The sequence below is a fragment of the Diorhabda sublineata genome, chromosome Y (assembly GCF_026230105.1).
Source record: "Diorhabda sublineata isolate icDioSubl1.1 chromosome Y, icDioSubl1.1, whole genome shotgun sequence".
Taxonomy (NCBI): domain Eukaryota; kingdom Metazoa; phylum Arthropoda; class Insecta; order Coleoptera; family Chrysomelidae; genus Diorhabda; species Diorhabda sublineata.
In genome coordinates, this window is record NC_079486.1 from 4,722,105 (window position 1) to 4,730,889 (window position 8,785).

General features: G+C 33.1%; 1 long non-coding RNA gene across 1 annotated transcript; it reads left to right on the plus strand.

Annotated features, from left to right (window-relative positions):
* Positions 1 to 4,694: 4,694 nt before the first annotated feature.
* LOC130451968 (uncharacterized) lies at positions 4,695 to 5,772 on the plus strand. The gene is made up of 3 exons (XR_008910809.1): positions 4,695 to 5,137; positions 5,487 to 5,685; positions 5,739 to 5,772. It is a non-coding gene; the product is annotated as an uncharacterized LOC130451968 (long non-coding RNA).
* The last annotated feature ends 3,013 nt before the right edge of the window (positions 5,773 to 8,785 follow it).

Genomic DNA, 8,785 nt, shown 5'->3' on the forward strand with positions numbered 1-8,785 from the left:
TTACATATTTTCGAAGTCTATTGACGTCGATTGAAGCGAATCATATCATTTCTCCAGTATTTGGATGTAATGGAGTTTATTTGTTTTAGATATTTTCGATTTACATGAATTGATGCCAATTGAGGTCGATTGTTACTTTATGTTAATTACATATTTTCGAAGTCGAGGTATATTTTCATTGTTTATTGACGTCCATTGAAGTCGAGTCACATCATTACCCATATATTTCTGTGTATAGAAGTTTATTTGTTCCAGATATTTTCGTCTATTGACGTCGATTGAAGTCCAATCACATAATTTCTCATATATTTCTGTGTATAGAAATTGATCGTGTTAGATATATTCGATATACATCAATTGAAGACCTTAAATGTCGATTGTCACATTGTGTTAATTGCATATTTTTGGAGCCTTTTGACATCGAATGGAGTCTAATCACATAATTTCTCAGTTATTTGTGTGTATCAGACTTCTTTTTTGTCGGAAATATTCCATCACATCTATTAAAGCCAATAGAGTTCGATTGTCACTTTGTTTTAATTGCATATTTTTGGAGTCTATTGACGTCAATTTAAGTCGAATTACATTATTTTTCAAGTATTTAGATGTATTGGAGTTTATTTGTTTTAGATATTTTCGATTTACATGAATTGAAGCCAATTAAGGTCTATTGTCACTTTATGTTGATTGCATATTTTTGAAGTGTATTGACGTCGATTGAAGTCCAATCACATAATTTCTCATATATTTCTGTGTATAGAAATTGATTGTGTTAGATATATTCGATATACATCAATTGAAGACCTTAAATGTCGATTGTCACATTGTGTTAATTGCATATTTTTGGAGCCTTTTGACATCGAATGGAGTCTAATCACATAATTTCTCAGTTATTTGTGTGTATCAGACTTCTTTTTTGTCGGAAATATTCCATCACATCTATTAAAGCCAATAGAGTTCGATTGTCACTTTGTTTTAATTGCATATTTTTGGAGTCTATTGACGTCAATTTAAGTCGAATTACATTATTTTTCAAGTATTTAGATGTATTGGAGTTTATTTGTTTTAGATATTTTCGATTTACATGAATTGAAGCCAATTAAGGTCTATTGTCACTTTATGTTGATTGCATATTTTTGAAGTGTATTGACGTCGATTGAAGTCCAATCACATAATTTCTCATATATTTCTGTGTATAGAAATTGATTGTGTTAGATATATTCGATATACATCAATTGAAGACCTTAAATGTCGATTGTCACATTGTGTTAATGCGTATTTTCGAAGTCTATTGACGTCGATTGAAATCGAATCACAACATTACTCATGTATTTGGATGTATTGGAGTTTATTTGTTTCAGATATTTTCGATTTACCTGAATTGAAGCCTATTGAGGTCTATTGTCACTTGACGTCGTTTGAAGTCGAATCACATCATTCCTCATGTATTTGGATGTATTGGAGTTTATTTATTTCAGATATTTTCGTTTTACATGAATTGAAGCCAATTGAGGTCTATTGTCACTTTATGTTGATTGCATATTTTTGAAGTGTATTGACGTCGATTGAAGTCCAATCACATAATTTCTCATATATTTCTATGTATAGAAATTGATCGTGTTAGATATATTCGATATACATCAATTGAAGACCTTAAATGTCGATTGTCACATTGTGTTAATGCGTATTTTCGAAGTCTATTGACGTCGATTGAAATCGAATCACAACATCACTCATGTATTTGGATGTATTGGAGTTCATTTGTTCCAGATATTTTCGATTTACATGAATTGAAGCCAGTTGAGGTCTATTGTCACTTTATGTTGATTGCATATTTTTGAATTGTATTGACGTCGATTGAAGTTCAATCACATAATTTCTCATATTTTTCTGTGTATAGATGTTGATCGTGTTAGATTTATTCGATATACATCAATTGAAGACTTTAGAGGTCGATTGTCACTGTGTTAATTGCATATTTTCGGAGCCTTTTGACATCGACTGGAGTCTAATCACATAATTTCTCAGTTATTTGTGTGTATTAGACTTCTTTTTGTCGAAAATATTCCATTACATCTCTTAAAGCCAAGAGAAGTCGATTGTCACTTTGTTTTAATTGCATATTTTCGAAGTCTATTGACCTCGATTGAAGTCGAATTAGATCATTTCTCATATATTTCTGTGTATAGAAGTCTATTTGTTTCAGATATTATCGATTTACATGAATTGAAGCCAATTGAGGTCGACTGTTACTTTATGTTGATTACATATTTTCGAAGTCTATTGACGTCGATTGAAGCGAATCACATGATTTCTCAAGTATTTAGATGTATTGGAGTTTATTTGTTTCAGATATTCTCGATTTACATGAATTGAAGCCAATTAAGGTCTATTGTCACTTTATGTTGATTGCATATTTTTGAAGTGTATTGACGTCGATTGAAGTCCAATCACATAATTTCTCATATATTTCTGTGTATAGAAATTGGTCGTGTTAAATATATTCGATATACATCAATTGCAGACCTTAAATGTCGATTGTCACATTGTGTTAATGCGTATTTTCGAAGTCTATTGACGTCGATTGAAATAGAATCACATCATTTCTCATGTATATGGATGTATTGGTGTTTATTTGTTCCAGATATTTTCGATTTACATGAATTGAAGCCAATTGAGGTCTATTGTCACTTAATGTTGATTGCATATTTTTGAAGTTTATTGACGTCGATTGAAGTCCAATCACATAATTTTTCATATTTGTGTGTATTAGACTTCTTTTTGTCGGACATATTCCATTACATCTATTAAAGCCAATAGAGGTCAGTAGTCATAGAGGCGGTTCAGGCAGACATCCGGTCCAGCCGCTCTGACCGCAGCGCTAACCGCAAGTAGAAAGCAGTGATAACAGCGTTTACTATACTACGTGTAAACCTTCTAATTAAGATACATTAATTAATCAATTTATTTAATTAAACAATTTAATTGCGGTGGAACTGAAAGTTTTAGACTTTTGTGTTTGAAGGATTTTGATAATTTTAGCACATCGCGCGTCAAGCATCGTAGATAATGAAGGTCTTTCGTGACAGTAAGATCCGCATTCGATAATGAATATACTTAATTGTCCGCTCTGTATATAAAATAAATATACATTTATCATGCAAACTGTGGGTATAATGAATTATATTCCGCCTTGTCTGTCCTGTATGATAACGGTGAAAAGGGTGTAGTTACTAGATTATCCAAGTCGTCGAAAAAGTTACTAAACACTCTGTATAAATAATATTAAGAATTGTGCATTTGTTGTTGAAGTGTCTAAAAATTATTTTATCACAAAGCCACAAAGAACGATAAGACTAACGGTCCGTGCTCAAAAACACTTTATTCAGGTCGATGAAGTGAAAGTAGACCGTGTCTTTTTGGAAAAACAAACAGGTGCGTGTGAACAGGAGCCATTCTGAAGCATGTTTAAAAAGGTAAGTCACTTTGTTAGGCATTCACAAGTATTTAACGCTTTTACTATTTATGTATCGTAATATTGTAAGATCCGACGAGAGCCGCGAGCAAGGGTTAATAGAGAATTATGAGATCTTATTGTTCGATCGATCGTAAAATATAAAAAAGAATATTTTAACACTCTGTATATAAATTATAACTGTTGTATCATTCGAAAAAATGTAAAAATATAGCGAAAGTGATAACAACATATACGTATTTATCATGTTTGAAAAAATATACCTTTTGTGGTTTTTTTCATTCGAAATAAAACTATGGTCAAAAGTTGATGCCTGGAATCTTCAGCTTGCTAATAATCCATTTTTGTGGTTTTCACTTCCGTATGACTTTGCAGCGTACAGAAATGCAGTTTTTGTTTCAAGGGCAGTCTAGAAATGATATTTTAAATTTTAAAATTAATCTTTTACAAAGATAACGGTTGCGATTTATATAAAGCATTTTGTTTTTCAAAACAGGAACGCTAAAAGCAACGTTATCATATTCTAGGTTTTATGAACAGTTTACTTCAAAAAGAAGGGTCGTTGTTTTTTTCCACAACTTGTTGGTATCATATAGATGTTTTTTAAAATGACTAAAACTAGGAACATATTGTTCCATACGCTAAAAGTTTTTACCATTTGTGCAACGTGATAAATATGTATTACAGGGTGATATATTTAAAATGCCTTATTTAATTGAAAATACCCATGTGAGATGTTGCGAAGTAGTGAGAGCACAAGTTATTGAGGTTTCGTTTCCCATGTACTAAAGTGTAGTAGAGTTGTATAAATCTGAAAAAACAGGATTTTTATTTATTGCGACTATGGGAGGTAAGCATGTCATAAAAAAGTCTGCTGAGCTTTTATTGTTTTTTCAGATAGAATAGTACCAAATAGTATTAAAAATCCTTTTGTGATACGTCACAACGGAGAGAAAAAATATCGTAAGTAAAGAAAAAAGTTAAGGAAATAAAAAGTTAAATTTTCTTTTTTTCTTTTTCAGGCACATAGACGCATGAGGCAGCGCTTGAAAGAAATGATTCGTATAGAACTGTGTGACGATTTGCCAACAGGGTCACCCTTTCTATCTCACGAGTCTTTCACCATATGGACCGGTGGCAACTACACCCTGATGTAGAATTATCTTACATTAAGGGTGGTTTAAGTTTTATTGTGTTTATTAAAAGGATAGAAGTCTAAAATGAGATTGATGTTGTATTCTTCCTCTAGAGATAATCATCCTATATTAAAAATCTGTAGAATACAGAAACATAAGTTTTCTCAATCTTGGAGCAACCACAGGGTAAATGAAACTGTAGACAATCTTAAAAGATCCATTTTGTATCTATAATATATAGTACATCATAAAAGGATAATGCTAACTTGTGTAACTTTTGACGTAGCGATTTGTGGACATAAACTATATAAAAGTAAATACATATGTATATAACTATAAACATGATGACTTCGGTAACACGGGCGCTGCACCGAACGCCTTTTAAGAAACAAGGAGTAAGAAAACAAATACATTAAACGAGGAGTACACCAAATAGATTATGAAAATAAGGCAGTGACACATTTTAGAAACTTGTGGAAAATGACGAAGGAATTTTTAGGAGACCCAAAGTTTTAACTTTAGAGCTGTAAGTTTTTGTACCTTTTTGTAGTTATAATATTTTACACAGTCTTACCTAATAATATAAATATTGAAAAGTCTTCAACATATGTGAGATGTTGCCAAGTGCTTGGGTTGCGAGATAGATGTGTTGAGGTTTCGTTTCCGTATACATTTTCTGAGTGGTAGTCCAAATCATATATATCGGTTTAGGGGTCATCGTGTTTATTCTTTCTCTATATAGACATCCTATATTAAAATTTTGTAATAGAATACAGAAGCAGATGGTGTTTTTTCAAAAATACACGAATTCTCAACAAAAAATACAACGGAAAATGTGTGGTGCTACCTATTTAAAATAGTTGTTTTCATTCCAGCAAGTCAATAACTCAACATTAGATGGTCAAAATGCACATGAGATATCAAAGAAAAATAATAGTAATAAATAATAATCAGTGAGTGTTATAGAAAAAACCTCAGATAATCATTTATAAAATCAAAAGTGCCGTAAACAACTCTTGTGGCTTATAAAAGCTGCTGATATCTTTTAAAGCTTATTAAATTAGAAGTGACCATGTAAGTGTAATCAACTTTATATTATTGGTAAAATTAATGAATTATGTTTTTAGGAACGAGTTTGTAGAAAAATTTAAGAAATCGGCTACATACCAGCTGGCACCGGTAGGTACCCGTGTCCTGAGGGTGAAGTAGTCAAGTTTTATAGAAATTTGATGAAAGTGTCTACCTCCCCGCTTGGTCACCCTTGGACAACTTTTTATGTTGACTAACAGACACAACTTACCAAATATTATTCATAAATTAACATAAATGAATTAAATGTAAGCTTTTAACGGTCTATTTTATTCTAAAATAATTTTAAAAGACTACAGTTTCAATTGCTAAAAATAAGTAGTGGTGTTTATTTTGAAAAGTGTTCATAAAATGTAAAATTGTATTAAATATAATTATTTGTAGCGATGATATGTTGAAGTTGTTGGGAGAGCCGGTCCTCTACGAGTAAGTTATTAATTCACAAATATTTATATCATTACATTTAAATTCTGATATAGAATATACGAGATATCCGACCTGAAATGATAATACGTTTTAAAAAAAGAATAAAAACAGAATAATCATTTTTTAGCTGTGAAGTTCTGACAAGCGCGTCAGAAGACGAAAATTATTAGAGGAAATGCATTTCATTTCTAAACAGTGTATATTCTTCCTCTATTATTTTAATAACACAATAATAGCCACTTTCATCCAATCAACCTAGTTATCCGTCTAACATTAGAAAATTGAAAGAAAAAAGCCCTAGAAAATATATGTCAAGTTTGTAAAAATGTTTTATTTTAAAAACACTATAAGTATTTTCGAAAAATGAAACTTAAACAAAAAAAAGGAACAACCAACTTAGCTATCCCCTCTAACATTAGAAAATTGAGAAATCATAATAGAAAAGAAAAAATCCCTAGAAAATTATGTCAAAATTTGTAAATTTTTTATTTTAAAAATCGCTATAATTATTTCGAAAAACTGAAACAAAAAATGAGCAAGGCATGAATTGTTTTTTTTAAAACTATTTTATATTCCGTTGAAAAATAAAGTTAACATTGACAGATAGTTACCAGAAGCATGAGTGAAAACTATTAAAAAGTATATGTTACAAATACCCGCTTATTTTCCACAATAAGGTATGTTATTCCTCTCTAGGGAGCGGTGGTACATATGTCTCCTCATCCCTTGGAAAGGAGTATTCTCGCTCTACACTTTCCCGTATCTTTAACACCCCCGACAGAAGGAAGACACCACCTGCTCACTGGTTTCTATTCCTAAGATTAAATACTGCAAGTCAGGTACGTGTCAGGTACGTATCAGGTACGTGTCAGGTACGTGTCAGGTATATGTCAGGTACATGTCAGGTATGTGTCAGATACGTGTCAGGTATGTGTCAGATATACGTCAGGTATACGTCAGTCAGGTACGACAGGTTACACGTCACAGCTTTGGCAGAAGCGACAGCTTACGTGGTACAGCGTTGCTAGAAGCGACAGCGTCGTTAGATGGGTCAGCTTACGTGTCACAGCGTTGTCAGATGGGTCAGCTTACACGTTACAGTGTCGTCAGATGGGTCAAATAACGTTGACAGCTATGACAGATAACGTTGACAGGTGTCACATCGTCGTCAGATGCGTCAGCTTACGCGTCACAGCGTCGTCAGGTACGTGTCAGGTACGTGTCAGTGGAAAGACAGATATCAATGCTGTAAATAGAACTTCACTCGCATATAATGTTCATTTAACATCAGGATGTCATATAAGCAACAGGTGCCAAAGCTTGCTAAAGCTGTTCGAGAAAAGTATAATTTACTTAAAAGGTCTGAGCGTGGCCATGAAGAACAGCTTCAACGTATATTTAAACCTGTGACAGAACCACTTGAAACTATATTATCACATCAAGACGGACATATACAACACGTAACAGAACAACCAAATCACGATTTACAGGATATAGAGCAGCCACCATCAAATCAATTCAGTGTTACATGCAACGACAATGATTCGATATATGGACCTGAGCTTGAAAATAGAGAATGGCTACTTGGACGCTCTCGCTTAGAATTCAATGACGAAAATATAATTGTAGACAACAAAATATTTAAAAATACACCCGGCTTACAACAGCTAGTGTTTTGCAGAACCCCCCGAGCTTTTACCATCACCGATTTGCAACTATATAGGCAAATATTGGAACTGTCGGGGGTACATAGAGATTCAAGAGGGTTTTTAAAACATCAACAACGATCAACTAAATTTGATGAGATTATTAAGCCTCTATGTAAGAACAATTGCCGTAGAAAAGTGAGGAAATATCCAAGACAAACTACATGGCTCCAAGGTTGGACAAACCCGAACATACTTGTTGATCGTCTAAAACAGCTCAACAGAGAAGATGACGAATTCCATCAAATAATTCAACTTAAGACAGCAGGTATCATCGAATAAAAATAAGTTGAATTCCGTTCTACAGCGAAGATGCCAAATGGACCAAATAATCTCGTAAACACACTTAAATATCTAAACAAAGAAGAAGAATTTGGGAAATAATTGAAGAGCTCAGGCAAGCAGACATAATCGAATAAAAGACATTTCCAAAGGCTCTGGTAGTCATTTCAAGACGAACCGTTCTAGAGTGAAGATGCCTAATTGTGCTTGGGGAAAAGCGTGTAACTGCAGCGACTGCGGATTAAGTTTTTGTTCTTTTTGTCAGAAAAAAGAAGTATACCAGCACGATGAAGAGTACAATTGTGGCCGGAAAGGAATCGAATATTACAAGTTCACAGCTTGGTGTAAAGAATGTTGGTTCAAGAAAAAAAGTTCTATATATTAAGCAGCTCATTCGCGCGTACCCCATTTTTGTCTTACCTCTTGTAGTGAATAGACGTATATTATGGAAAAATTTATAATAATTAAAGATGAATCACAAACATGTAAACGCTTTGGTGTATCAGCCAGAGCTTTGGAGTTTAGAATTAAAGAGATCTCAGAAGGTGCCGATCCAGTAGCATGGGTAAAAGAGGCTATCAACCAAATTGTTGGTAAAGGAACTGAAGAATTGTCGCCCGAAGCTTATGTAGGCTTCACTTTCTGCTCCAAAGACCTCGCTAAAGGACAAG